Genomic DNA, 15,201 nt, shown 5'->3' with positions numbered 1-15,201 from the left:
TTTCAATGCCATTCTCCCAAATCATTCCACCCTCTTCCCCTCCCACAGAGTCCAAAAGACTGTTCTATACATCTTTGTCTCTTTTGCTGTCTCGTATACAGGGTTATGGTTACATCTTTTGAAATCCCATATATATGTGTTAGTATACTGTATTGGTGCTTTTACTTTCTGGCTTACTTCACTCTGTATAATAGGCTCCAGTTGCATCCACCTCATTAGAACTGGTGCAAATGTATTCTTTTTAATGGCTGAGTAATACTCCATTGGGTATATATACCACAGCTTTCTTATCCATTCATCTGCTGATGGACATCTAGGTTGCTTCCATGGCCTGGCTATTAGAAATACTGTTGCAATGAGCATTGGGGTACATGCCTCTTTCAATTTTGTTTTCCTCAGTGTGTATGCCCAGCAGTGCGATTGCTGGGTCATATGGCAGTTCTGTTTCGAGTTTTTTAAGGAATCTCCACACTGTTCTCCATAGTCGCTGTACTAGTTTGCATTCCCAGCAACAGTGTAAGAGGGTTCCCTTTTCTCCACACCCTCTCCAGCATTTATTGCTTGTAGACTTGGATGACAGCCATTCTGACTGGAGTGAAAATGTCCCTTATAGTGGTTTTGATTTGCATTTCTCTGATAATGAGTGATGTTGAGTATCTTTTCATGTGTTTGTTAGCCATTTGTATGTCTTCTTTGGAGAAATGTCTATTTAGTTCTTTGGCCCATTTTTTGATTGGGTCATTTAGTTTTCTGGAATTGAGCTGTAGGAGTTGCTTGTATATTTTTGAGATTAGTTGTTTGTCAGTTTCTTCATGTGCTATTATTTTCTCCCATTCTGAAGGCTGCCTTTTCACCTTGCTTATAGTTTCCTTTGTTGTGCTGAAGCTTTTAAGTTTAATTAGGTCCCATTTGTTTATTTTTGCTTTGACTTCCAATATTCTGGGATGTGGGTCATAGAGGATCCTGCTGTGATATATGTCAGCGAGTGTTTGGCCTATGTTCTCCTATAGGTGATGTCTTAAAGGATCATGCATGTTGTAGCATGTGGCAAAATTTCCTTTATATGGCTAAATAATATTCCATTGTATGTATATATCACATTTGATGGACGTTTAGATGCTTCCAACTCTTAGATGTTGTGATTAGCGCTGCTTTGAGCATGGCTGTGCAAATATCTCAAGACCCCATGTTAACTTCTTTTGAATTTATATCCAGAAGTGGAATTGCTGAATCATGTGGTAGTTCTATTTTTAATTTACTGAGGAGCCTTTATACTGTTTTCTGTAGCAGTTGCACCATTTTAAAATCTACCCATAACACACAAGGATCCACTTTCTGTACGTGCTTGCCAAGAGTTGTCCTTTCCTTTCTTTCCTTTTACCTTTCCTTTCCTTCATATGTAAATACACACACATGCACACACAATATTTTCCATATCCTTTTCCATTATTATTTATCACAAACTATGAATATATTTCCTTGTGCTATACAGTAGGATCTTGTTTATCTATTCTATATATTAACATTATAGTTTGCATCTGCTCATCACCAGCTCCCAATCTATGCCTCCCCCACCCTTCCCCTCTTGGTAATCACATAGTCTACTCTCTATGTCTCTCAGTCTGTTTCTGTTTCATAGATAAGTTCGTTGTACCATATTTTGGAGTCCACATGTAAGTGATACCATATGATATTTGTCTTTCTCTTTCTGACATCCTAAGTATTCTTTTTAATGCTAGTGTACAGTCAAGTGTTTACTTAATTTCTTTTTCAAAATGTTTGTTGCTATTGTATAGAAATCTGCTTGATTTTTAAAATATTTATCTTGTATTCTGCAAGCTTTTTATTACTTCTAATACTTGTGGTTTCTTCAGGATTTTCTATATATAAAAGTATGTTATCTCCAATATACTTTGACTTTTTCCTTTCCATTCTGAAGGCTTTTTTTTTTTTTTTTTAAACAACCAAAACAATAATTCCTTTTTCTTACCTGATTGCTCTGGTTATAGAACTGCCAGTATAATATTGAGCCAAAGTGTGGGATAGACTTCCTCGTGTTGTTCCCAATCTTAGGGGGAAAGCTCTCAGTTTTTCATTATTAAGTATGATGTTAGCTGTGGGTCTTTTACAGGTACCCTTTGATTGAGAAAGTACTCTTCTGTTCTTAGTTATTAAGTGTTTTTAACCCCTATTATGGATAGGTGCTAGACTCAGGGAAATGCTTTTTCTGCAGGCAAATATGTTTTTTGTTCTTTATTGCATTAAAATGGCATAATGTCGATTGAATTTCATATAATGAACCAACTTTGCATACCTGCATAAATCCCACGTGGTCATGGCATATAACCTTTTTTATATGTTGTTAGGGTTTTTTTGCCAGTGTTTTGTTGAGGACTCTTGCATCTGTATTCATATGGGACATTGGTTGTGTGTCTGTGTGTGATGTCTCTGTCTGATCTTGGTATTAGAGAAATACTGACCTCATTTTGCCTGCTTATGGGGAAGAGACATGTGGAGTGAAGGATAAAGCATTGTTGGATTTAAGTTTAGTCAGGATTAGAGGGAGAAATTTAGGATGTATCAGTGTGGATTTGGGGTGAGATTATCAAGAGAGTTCATTCTCAATTTCCTAGGCCTGTGTTAAGTGCTTGACATCGAATTATGCTGTTTGCTAACTATGTAGAGATACTATATACTTTGAATTTGTGCCCTATTTTCTGTATTAATATTTATGAAATTAGTATTTGTGAATCAGTTGTAATGTGCATTTAAGATAAGGGTTTTTTTTTTTTTTTTTCAGTTTTCCTACAAAACAAGATGCCATTGAATAGCTGATGCTTTAAAAAAAGGAGTTGTTAACCTTAAGTCTAGGAAATAAGCTTGTTTGTCTTTAAGATATGGAAACGCATTTAAAAATTATACATTTGCTGAAAAAGATGCAGCTGGTGTGTGGTTAACTTAGAATTCCAGGTTAATCTTCTTTGACTCCAAAGTCCATATTTCTAAACACTGTAAAATAGTGCTTTTGTAAAAAAAATTGTCCTTTACATGTGATTTGACCTAATGAACAGTGGTGGGGTTTTTTTCTTTCTTTCTTTCTTTAAATAGAAAATATTAAAATCAACATGGGACAAAGCTACGATTCTCGAGTCATGTAGACTTGTAGTCATAGGTTTTTCAGCTGTCATTTAGTCTCTTTGATGCTAAATGTCTTTATCTGTAAGATAAGGGTGTTTATAACTACCTTAGAGTTTTGGAGACAAACAAATAGCACATTTTTCTGTACTTAAATAATATGTAGTATATTTATACTTAGGTGGCAGTTTATTTCAAGGAAGCACTGGGACTTGTGGCCACATCCTCCAAGAATACAAAAAAAGTACTTAAAATATGGAACGACCATGTATGTTACGTGAAAAAGAACAAGAGCCAGAACCACAGAAAAGCAAGGGAGAAATCAAATAAGTAGATGATGAACAGGCTGAACTGATCTTTTTGGAGTGGAACGTGTAAATGAAGATGCTGATGTGATCTTTGTGGGGATGACCTCAAATCCAAAACCAGTCATTTCAAACATACTGAACAGAGTTACCCCAGATTCTTGTTCAAGGAGAAAAAAGTATGGTCACTTCAGGAAAGATAATGCTCAGAAATTACAGCCTGTTAATCATGTGACTCCTGCATCAGAAGCAAAGACTGTCTTGCCACTTTCTGTCTCTGAATCAAGATCAACAGATAATCCTATTATTATTGAGCCTTTGTCCAAAGCAGATTCTAAAAATATTTCACCACAAATAGTGCCTAATAGCTTTTCAGAGTTATGTTCTCCTTTGATTACCTTCACAAGTTCATTGCAGCATCCAGTAGAAACAGCAGTTATGCAGGAGCTATGGATAAAAGTCCTCATGTATCAAAGTGACTTTCCACTTCTGAAACAAATAGCACAAATCCCAAAAGGCCTAAACTCAGTGATGGAATTATAGGAGAACATTCTTTAGCTTTGTCCCCTCCAGATATTTTTCAAACAGTGACTACTCAGCAAAGCACACCAGACAGTGTTCATACCTCATTAAGCCATGTTCAGAATGGAGAATCTTATCCAACACATTTTCTAAAGGACAATGTCCATTGCAAACCTATAAGCCCTTTAGGGTAAAATGGACTGACAAAAATTGACTTTCCAAGTGTAGCAAGTCAAAACAAGATTGTTGATCCCACAGAAGGCAATCTGATTGTGTTACTCTGTGACTTCTACTATGGACAGCATATAGGAGATGGGCAGCCAGAACCGAAAACTCACACAGCCTTTAAATGCCTCAGCTGCTTGAAAGTTCTAAAAATGTCAAGTTTATGAATCACATGAAGCACCATTTGGAGCTTGAGAGGCAGAGAGGTGACAGCTGGAAATACCACACCACCTGCCAGCACTGCAACTGCCAGTTTCCTACTCCCTTCCAGCTGCAGTGTCACATTGAAAGTGTCCATACTTCCCAGGAGCCCTCTGCAGTCTGTAAAATCTGTGAATTGTCCTTTGAGACAGATCAGGTTCTCTAACAGCACATGAAAGATAATCATAAGCCTGGTGAAATGCCCTATGTATGCCAGGTTTGCAGTTACAGATCATCATTCTTTGCAGATGTGGATGCACATTTCAGAACTTACCATGGTAACATTAAGAGTTTACTTTGCCCCTTTTGTCTCCAAATGTTTAAAACTGCAACACCATACATATGTCATTATAGACAGCACTGGGAAAAGTTTTTTCATCAGTGTTCCAAATGTAGGCTACAGTTTTTAACTTTTAAAGAGAAAAGACAGCACAAGACCCAGTGTCATCAAATGTTTAAGAAGCCTAAGCATCTAGAAGGATTACCTCCTGAAACAAGAGTTTTTTTTTTCAGGTATCACTGGAACCCCTCAACAGGATTGTGGAAGTAGCATCCATTACTGTGAACACATCTGATTCTGAACCATCATCTCCCAAATCTAAAAGTAGGAGGCAAAAAAAAAAAAAAAAAAAAAAAAAAAAATTCTACTTTCAGTAAGTCTGAAGCAAGTATTTCAGTCAAAGTTAAAAACCCCATTAAAAACAAAAAATTCAAATTTTAGAATTATTCAATAATATCAAATATAGGGCAACCAATGTGTAATTTATGTGTTTTTGTTTTAAATACATGAAGTACAGCTTTGTTTAAATATTGAGATGTTATTTAAAAATATAGTACCTGTTTTTCATATAAGTGTTTTAACATGTAAAAATTGTGTGTGTGTGTGTGAGAGAGAGAGAGAAAGAGAGAGGTGGAGAAAGGAAAAGTAACAACGTATTTTGGTATTTCATGTTATTTGCAAGTTCGAAAGCTCTGCTGCTGCTGCTACTGCTGCTGCTAAGTTGCTTCAGTCATGTTCGACTCTGTGCGACCCCATAGACAGCAGCCCACCAGGATACCCTGTCCCTGGGATTCTCCAGGCAAGAACACTGGAGTGGGTTGCCATTTCCTTCTCGAATGTATGAAAATGAAAAGTGAATGTGAAGTCACTCCGTCGTGCCCGACTCTTAGCAACCCCATGGACTTCAGCCCACCAGGCTCCTCCATCCATAGGATTTTTCCCACAAGAGTACTGGAGTGGGGTGCCATTGCCTTCTCCACTATACATATAATCTGTAGAGTGTTTAGCAATGAAATTTTCAACTCTTTTCATGCCTTGAAGATCTCAGTATTAACTATATAGCCAGATTGGAATGGCTTTGTTATGGTATGGTCCTGTGTGCTGCTGAACTCTGTGAAGTGCCTCTGTTGTGCTGTTCTAAGATAAAATGGTTCCGAAAGCCTGATGTGGAGAAGGTGATGGAGAAACTATGATGTGAGTTTGGACCAGACACGGGATTTAGTTAGTGGAGAACTGTGGCTTCTTGTCCCAGTTGAGGAAGAGGCATGCATGCACTCCAGGCATGGAGCCAAGGCAGAAGGAACACTGTCTCAGAGTGTCTTAACCTAGCCCAGGGACATGTCAAGGAAGCCAACCATTAAAATGCCTGTTAGGTGAGAGGCACCTGCAAGGATCAAGCAGGACCTGTGTATCATTGACTGCAGTTGGAGAAGCAGAGACAGTTAATAGAATGAGGCCTGGTGCCTGTGGACCTCCTGTTGAGTGATCAAAAGGGGAATTTGATTCATTCCATCTCCTTTCCCATTTGGCTGGCCTTTAGTCAAAGTGAAGTAGCCCTATCGGTCTCCATCACAGTAGTAAAGCAACTTAAGATTCCCAAAGGAAAAAGCCTTGACATCCAGTTTGATTTGTACTGGACCCATAGTTTTAACTGAAAAGGATCAAACACAGGGAACCTTTTCAGTTTATGAATTGAGCTAAATTTAGTTCTCTTTCCCTTAAGCTACAAAGGAGTTGTCTGAGAAGAGTAAATGTAGTGGATACAAAGGGTCCAGGGTGATTAAACCCTCTATAGAACTTTTCCTTACCTTTTCCAGTTACATGTGTCTTACCCTAGTTTAACACGTGATGATTTCAGTTTTGTATCTTATCTTGCCTTGGGCACGAATGTATTAAAGTTAACAGCTAATTCTTTGTGTAATTTCGCATTTTATCAAACTAATACTGGGTTTCCATCTTACTTGACACAGTCTGATGTGCAGGAATTTTCTCATTTATTTCAGTAATTATCAGGTCATAGAGTTATCATCCTTCCTCTACTCTACCCAACTACCTAGTCTGTGATTATACTTGTGGAAACCTTTTTTCGTGTGATCTCCAAGGGCTCTTTCACAGACCTGTGGTGTACCCTCTAAGTATTGGTTCCTGAACATCAGCACACTTGGCTTCCTCTGTGGGTTCCTGGAGTTGAGTCTCCTCCTGGAGTTGAATGCCATACCTTCTCCACTTCTGGCACAGATATCTAGAATCTCTGTGCACCATTCAAGGAACCTGAAATCTTGGCTGTAGACCTATGTCAAGAGAAATCTCTCCATTTCCTCTTCCTTTCTCCTCCTCTTTGTCTCTCCCCACTCTTTCTGCCCCCCCCCCCAATTCATTTAAATCCTCTAAGCTTTCACAAAATGCTAGAAAGTGATAATCACCAAGGGGTTACCATCCCTCTCAGAACAAAAGAGGAAGGACTACAGATAACTAAGCTGTAGTGAGTCTCTTGTCTCCATTTTAGGTAATTTCCTGAGTGTAAATTCAAACACAAGTAAATTGTATTTATTTACTCAATGCTTGATTGATTGGTTTGCACTTTGAATATTTTACTAGGCCTTTCCAGTTAGTTCGCTTGGGCCAAAGCACTTTGCTAAGTGTCAGCTTAAACTGCTTTTAGTTGTATAACGAGTGTGTGTGTGTGTGTGTGTGTGTGTGTGTGTGTGTGTGTGTGTTCTTCTGGTCTCAGGTGAAAACTCTATGTATAAATGTGCAGACTATTGCATTCTTATCTCCTTTATTCTATTTCTATAGTAAAAATATGAAATGTTTTATTTATATGTTTTTATTGTTGCTTAGGATTATCAATACTGTTACTGTTGTTTGCTCTGTAATATGCTCCTAAAGAGTACAACTTGTATTTATTGCCAAATGAAAAGTTTCCAGTGATATGGTCCCTGACTACTTCCTCTCTTCCATTCTCTGTCATTCTACTCTACTATTTTCCCCACTGCTGCCCTGTTTTTGACAACACTGGCCTTGCTTTCCCTAAGCAAATTCAATTTCTTCCCAATCCAAAGACTTTGCAAATGCTCTTCTTCTGGGAATGCTCTTCCCAGAAGAAGAGCATTGCTATATCCCTTGTTTGAGCTTCCCCAATGCTGTTCAAATCACACAATGAAATCCTCCTCACACCCCTCCTTTTCCTTCTCCTCCTTAAAGACACTTTAAGTCTCTACACTCGTCTTTCCTGTCCAGCCTAAAGTTCCTAGATTTTCACACACACACACACACACACACACACACACACACACACACACACACAAAAACCTGAAAAGAGATAATAACATCAGGGCTTTGCTTCGTAAAATTAACTTGAGTAAGTTTCTGTGCCTGCCGAACAAAGATAGTTAATACTGAGGTGAGTTCTTTCAGGAGCTTCCTCTATTTTCCTATTGATATCTCTATATTTTTTTCAGGCAATGGCACTTTGTTTTTTTTTTTTTTTTTGTATTGAATATCTGTCAAGATGACTATTTTGTTATTGCCTTTGGTGAATTTCCTTGTCTACTTTGCTTGTTCTTTCAGGTAAAATTTATTGTTTTATTAATGTTGCCAAAACATTGTCAGTAAAATTACTATTTATAAAAATAAAATGTTTTTTAAAAAATTATTTCTGCTGTCCATCTTTTTACAAATAACATAGCATTTTTTTTTGTTTGTTTTTTTTTTTAAATAATCTTATTGTGTTGTCCAGAAATTCTAAACAGTGATGTGTAAATGGGTTTTCTGGTTCTTAGTACCATCAAAGGCAATGAGGATATGGCTTAATAAATTTCTGTTTCTGTTTTTAGATTTTAAAGAGAATTGTTTCATTGGATATTTACAACATCTGTTGAGACATTTACTTTTCTTTCTTTCTCCCTTCCTTTCCTTTTCTTCCTTTCTTCCCATGACTGTCTTCCCCTTTCTTTCCTTCCCTTTCTTTTCCCAGGTTTTGGCTTGACTTGACCTTTCCTGAAACAAAAGTAATTCCACTCAGGGTTGAATATTACCATCTCAAAATCCCATTCCATGTGTCATTTATTTCTAGTATTGGAATTAACCTCCTCTTCCGTTATTAGATTGGCTACAGTAGTATCAATGTTTCTGATTTTTTTTTTTTTTTTCGAAGAAGCAGGTCTTGTTTTATTATCCCAACAAGTTTTATTTTTGTTGTTTTTTATTTTTGTTTCAATTCATATATACCTTCTACTTTCTTTAGGATTTTTTCTTTATAATCATACATTTTAAAAGCTTTCTTTACAAATTTTATGGAAATATATTTGATTTACAATGTTGTGTTTCAGATGTATATCAGAGTGATTTAGTTATGCATATACATGTCTATTTTTTTTTTTTTATTTTTTTCATTATAGGTTATTACATGAGACTATTTCTTTTCTTTCTTTTTTTTTTTTTTTTTTACTAGATGGTTTAGGGCTTGACCTATCTTTTTACTTAAATAACCTATTTTGTCTGAATCCCAAATGGTTTTATGTATACATTTTTTAAATTAAAATTTCATTCTCTATGATTTTTTGGCACGGTAATTCCAAAGATTTCACTTCTTGCAGGTGAATGTTTTAATTTATAGTTTATTGAGAATTAAGTTTTCCTTGGAGGTCTGAGGGTATGTGTGTATATACACTGGCATGTCTATATACACATCCTTTTAAGATTACTACATTTTTTTAAGATATATAAATATATTTTAAAAGATATTTTCTGTTTGTATGGTAAAAACATGAAATGTTTTAATTCTAGAAATTTGTTCCCCTAAGGAATATAGTATAAAAAGTAAAGGTATAGAACTATTCCTTTGAGAATAATCCCTACTAACAGAACCTGGAAATGTTAAACAAATGATGCATAACACTTCCTAAAGGTGGTAAGAAAAATGTTATTCAAGGTAAGAGTACTACAGCGGGGGTCTTATAATACGGGAGAGAGAGTGAGCTTAAGCCTGACTCCAGCAGGGACACAGCTGGGATTTATAGCTAAGGAACAGGGTGGGTCCATGTGATAGCAAAGAGAGACTGGGAGACTGAAAAGCAATGAACAACAACAGAGTGGGTGTCAGTGGATGGAAACTTATTAAGACGACCATAAGGGTGCCGGTGGATTCTGGCTCAACTGAGAGGATCATTGCTGAGGCTAGGCAAGACTGATAAGATATTGAGGTGAGTGATAAAGAATTTGATCTGATCTGAGGGTGGTCAGATCAAGGGTGAAGTATGTTTTCTAAACTCAAGTAGCAGAATCTAGCTTAGATTAGACTAAATGGACAGGCACCCCGGTATAAAGACATGAACCAAAGTTGGCAGTGCATTAATGAACTACTGCTGCATAACAAATTATCCCAAAGCAACAGCTTAAAACAATATTATCTCATACTGCTGCTGAAAGTTGGGAATCCAGGAGTAATTCAGTTGAGGGTTCTGGCTCAGGGTTTCATGAGATTGTCGTCATCTGAAGCCTTGACATGGGCTGGTGGATTTCCTTCCAAGATGGCTTACTCACATAGCTGTTGAAACCAGTTTCCTTGCTGGCTATTGGGAGAAAGCCTCAGTTCTTTCCCATGGGCCTCTCTACTGGGCTACCTGAGTGTTCTCAAGATACGACTAAGCTGGCTTCTAGAGTGAGTGATCCAAGAGGATGAGCAAGGAGGCTGCAGTGCCTTTTGTGACTTAAAGAGTCATAGTCAGACACTTCATTTTCATTTCTACAATATTCTAACATTAGAAGTGAGCCACTAAGTCCAGCCTACATGTAAAGGGGAGTATAAGGACCACCCTTGAAGGAAAGGATTTGTGGACATACTTTAAAACCACATGGTACACCCATGGCCACAAATTGTTTACATACTTGTATGTCCAAAATGCATTTTCCTGCAAATGCTTTCAAATAATTTATCCATTATAGCATTAACTTGAAGTTCAGGACCTTGTCATCGAATTCAAGTCCAGATATGGACCAGGGTGCACTTGGTGCACTGAACACTCAAGTGTTCAGTCACTCAGTTGTGTCCTACTCTTTGCGACCCGATGGACTGCCACATGCCAGGGTTTCCTGTCCACCATCAACTCCAGAGGCATGCTCAAACTCAAGTCCATTGAGCTGGTGATGCCATCCAACCATCTCATCCTCTGCTGTCCCTTTCCCCGGCCTTCAATCTTTCCCGCATCAGGGTCTTTTCTAATGCATCAGTTCTTGGAATCAGGTTGCCAAAGTATTGGAGCTGCAGCTTCAGCATCAGTCCTTCCAATGAATATTCAGGACTGCTTTACTTTAGGATTGACTAGTTTGATCTCCTTGCAGTCCAGGAGACTCTCAAGTCATCTCCAACACATCAGATCAAATTATACAAGTGTAGTTCCTCTAGACCTGATGATCTGTGAACAAAAGAGATGAGTTAATCTGCTCACTTTCACAGCCAACATACAGTGCTGGGTCAGGCATAGATAACCTTCATGGACACTCCTGTTCCAGAAAGAGGAGGGGAGATGGGAGTCAACAGTAGCAGTTCTGAAATCCCACGGGTTCTTGTTGGCAGTCCTTTGATTAGGATTTAAGGCCTGGAAACTTCCTAGGCTTCAGTCTCTGAATTTTTAATTCTGCCCTCTGACATGATTCCATTGCATGAAAGGTGGGTAGTATATGGTTACAGTGAAACAGTCTCCCTAGCCTGCTTCCTGCTTGTCGAAGGTAGAAGTTCAGAGCTCTCTTATTTTGTACTATTGCTGGTCCTTTCAGTCCAAGCTGAACTTAAATATGTTATCTTAAAAACTTGGTGTGTCTCCTGATAATCTTACTGGTTTTCATGGTAAAGCACTCCACTCCAAAGCCACCATCACACATGTCTTCATAATAAGGCCTACTCTGTCTTGGTTTTCTGCTGAGATAGCTGAGGGATAACACCCTGAAACTTGGTACAAGTCTTATTGTGTGACTGAAATGTCTCTGAGTGACACCCCTGAACTCTTTGGAGGGCATTGGCCTGCCTAAATAATGCCATGAAGCATCCCCTTCCAGCTTTCTGAGGCTTAACAAAGAATTTTACACTCACACTCATCTTTAGACCACGTTTATTAAAAATAAATAAATAAATATGAATTGATGTATAGGTGTTATAAAATGTTATATTTAGACCACCTTATCTCAATGCCCTGGATAGAACCTTGCTTGAGAGCCATTAATTTTAGCATCCTCTGTCATGTTAAAAGACTGGAAAATTTCCAATTCAGCAAGTTCTGTCTTATTTTTTAATAGTTTCTCTTAAATATATTTTTTTAATTTCCCTTTATATTTTACTATAGGCAGCAAGAAGAAACCAGGAAGCACTTTTGGCTGTTTGGCTGGAAATCTCCTTAGCTAGATATCTCAATTAATTAAGTACAGTTTCTCCTTCCTGGTACATTTCTACTTTTCATAAACTGCAGATATAGTGGACTTTTCTCTGCACATTCCCCAGGCTCTTTTTTCCTGCCTCTACTTTCTGCCAGACATCCTGGGTGCACCCCTGTGATCCCACTTAGAACGTGTTTGCTCAGTGAGATAATGGGGATCGAATCCCTGGCTTCAGTGCTTCTGCTGGCCAGAGCATATGTACCTTTCTCTAACACCTTCATGTTTTTGCTATCCAACTTCCATCACCTGGCTAGGTCAATTCCGGAAGCTCATACTCACAAGCACACTGGCAGGGACTTCTATGCCCATGTGTGCACACACATGTGTGTGTACACAGTAACATCCCTGAGAGGAAACGCACACGTGCAGAACTACAAGCTTTCTTCTCTAGGAATATGAATTTTGGTAAGTACCTTTGTGCTCACAAACAAAAAGTAACTTTCTTTTCCTGGTTGTTTCCTTTCGCTTGTTAATTAATCATGTCACCTTGCACTTCTAACTCTGTGCTGCTACTGCTGCTAAGTCACTTCAGTCAAGTCTGAGTCTGTGTGACCCCATAGACAGCAGCCCACCAGGCTCCCCCGTCCTGGGATTCTCCAGGCAAGAACACTGGAGTGGGTTGCCATCTCCTTCTCCAATGCATGAAAGTGAAAAGTGAGAGGGAAGTCGCTTAGTCATGTCCGACTCTTCGCGACCCCCTGGACTGCAGCCTACCAGGCTCCTCTGTCCATGGGAATTGCCAGGCAAGAGTACTGGAGTAGGGTGCCATTGCCTTCTCCATCTAACTTTGTGACTTATCCTCAAAGGTTACAAAATCTTGGCATTTGCCAGTGACACGGACCGACCAGCAGAGCAGCAAGCAGGGTTGGAAGCACTTGCCATGAACAGCTGTATGACATGCGCCTGTGTTCTGCATTCTCCCATCACCTTGGACAGCTTCACAGTACCAGTCACATTGGCCTGATCCATGTGGGGACAGAAAACAAGGACCTTTGGGCTCAGCTGACTTGGAGAACCTCTCTCTCGGTGTGCACCTATCTAGGTCATTCCTTGTCAATGTTGTGCCCCTCTTGCTAGCCTACCACCCTTTATGGACAACAACATTCTGAGTGAGGCCTTCTGTTCTTCCTATCTGTGTAGCTTTATGTGTGCACCTGTCTACATGTGCCCCCAAGGGCTATCTCCATGTAGCAGGAAAAGGCCAAAGAGACGCCTGAGCCTCCAAGAGCCCCAAGAGACTGTGATAGGCCTGGGTCTTATCCAATGTTGTGAGAAAGGTGCACATGGATACAGGGTCTCTTCAGATACAAAGATTGGAACCTGAGGCCATAAAGGTAAGGTGGCATTCCTACACGTCCTCCCTTCTGTTTAACACTACCCATGCACATAGAGTCCCCAAACAGATGATGCCCTGCAAAATCTTCCCTTTCTGGGCCCACAGCTCATGCCTCCCTTGGGCGGAAAGCAGCTTTTCTATCTCAAAGGCACCAAGACGGCTTGAACCACCAAGGCCACAGTGATTTGCTAGATGTCAAGACTCTCTTCCAATTGCTCTCATTAGGCCCAGGTAGGACTCCCTACAGTCACACATCTCTGCTTGCCTACACAGCCCACATGCCAAGGAAGCCAGCCTCCATTTGGGCCCAGGAGCATCCAAGACGGTCACCTGGAACACAGCTTCCCTCTGAGCATCACCTGGTTTCAGATCCCCTATGACAAAATCAGAGATTTTGCTTCAGCGAGACTGCTCGAATTCTCTCAGATGCAGACGCACACTTTTGCCCCTCAGGCCCCCAAAGCCAGTGGCAAGACCCCAGAGGAAAGAAGAACTTCACATCAGGACTTTCAGCACCCACCATGGCGTATCTTTGGCAGGACTGCTATTGCCTAGACCCTGGACCCTGAAAACCAGCAGGCCCCAAACTGCCCCCAGGGGCTTCCCTGTCTCCCACTCTCCTGAGGTCCTTTGAGACATGCAATTACTCCTTGCTCACTCCGTTCCCTCCCTCACAGGCTCATCCGGGCAGAGGGTCAAACACGTACAACCACCTGTGCTTTCCTCGCCTTTCTGCACTGCCAGGGAGGCAGGCTGGAAGTGCCTGGAGGCATGCCACACTCACATCCTGTCTCTCCTAGAATGCCTGTGGTTTTGCAGGTACAGCTTACTTTAGCATGTCTCCCGTTTTGTGTCACAGTGTGTGCCACCCTCAGGGAGGGAGTGTGCTGGCTGATGGGCTGCTCCTGGGCAGCACTGGCCCAGGACCTTCCCAGTTCTCCTTCTCACATGTGTGGAACAAGTCTCCAGTGCAGCAGGCAATCTGTGCCTCTTTCTCCTTCACGTCTCTGCCCAACTCGGAAGGACCTTAGCCTCCTCACCATCGTGGGTCTTGCCACAGCCATGTCCACCATTTCAACAGGCCAGCCATGGCCCCCCGAGACTCAGGGCTCCACAGGCAGTGGTTTAAAAGCCCCACCCTACCTGATTTGCCCTGAGTGAACCCTCAGACCATGAATCCCTTTTCCTGGTCCAAACACACACAACAACACAGTAGAAATGGTGAGCGTGTTTTGTGTTTTGTCTAATTGCAGATATCTGGAGCCATGGTCAGGAGTTATCACTGGCCATCCTTTCTTCATTCCCATCCTGGACAGGGTCAGTGCACAGATATGGCGACAAACTCCTTCAGACTGGGAACGCCTCGTGCCTCCTCTTCTGGTTACTCAGCACCTCCTCTCCTGTCGCCTTCATCTCTGCATCTGCCCTGGGCCGGATACACACAAACACACAGAAACACAGCCAACACAAGCACATGCGTGTATACACACATGCTTGGCATAGGGACACAAATGCAAACAGGGAACACAGGTATTTCAGGAGCTGAAGACGCCCATGTCCAGCAATGTTGGAGATGGTGTCAGTCGGCACCATGTCCTGCCTTTGGGGCTCCCTGTCCACCTCCTCCCCAGATTCATCCGGATTTTCCCAAGGCAGCCTGAAGCCACTTCGAGTGCAGCATGTGTGGTGGTGGTGGTGAGATCCGAGTGGTGAATGTGGAAATTCACCCAAGATCCCAAAGTCAGCACACAGGTGCACTGGGACCA

The 15,201-nt window shown here is 40.5% G+C and overlaps 1 pseudogene; it reads left to right on the top strand.

Moving 5' to 3' along the window:
• Positions 1-3,469: 3,469 nt before the first annotated feature.
• On the top strand, positions 3,470-8,661 carry LOC138987173 (zinc finger protein 280B-like; annotated as a pseudogene).
• The last annotated feature ends 6,540 nt before the right edge of the window (positions 8,662-15,201 follow it).

The sequence above is a fragment of the Bos mutus genome, unplaced genomic scaffold, assembly GCF_027580195.1.
Source record: "Bos mutus isolate GX-2022 unplaced genomic scaffold, NWIPB_WYAK_1.1 CTG937, whole genome shotgun sequence".
Taxonomy (NCBI): Eukaryota; Metazoa; Chordata; class Mammalia; order Artiodactyla; family Bovidae; genus Bos; species Bos mutus.
Note: the sequence above shows the minus strand (reverse complement) of the source record. Positions and strands in the feature narration are given on the sequence as shown.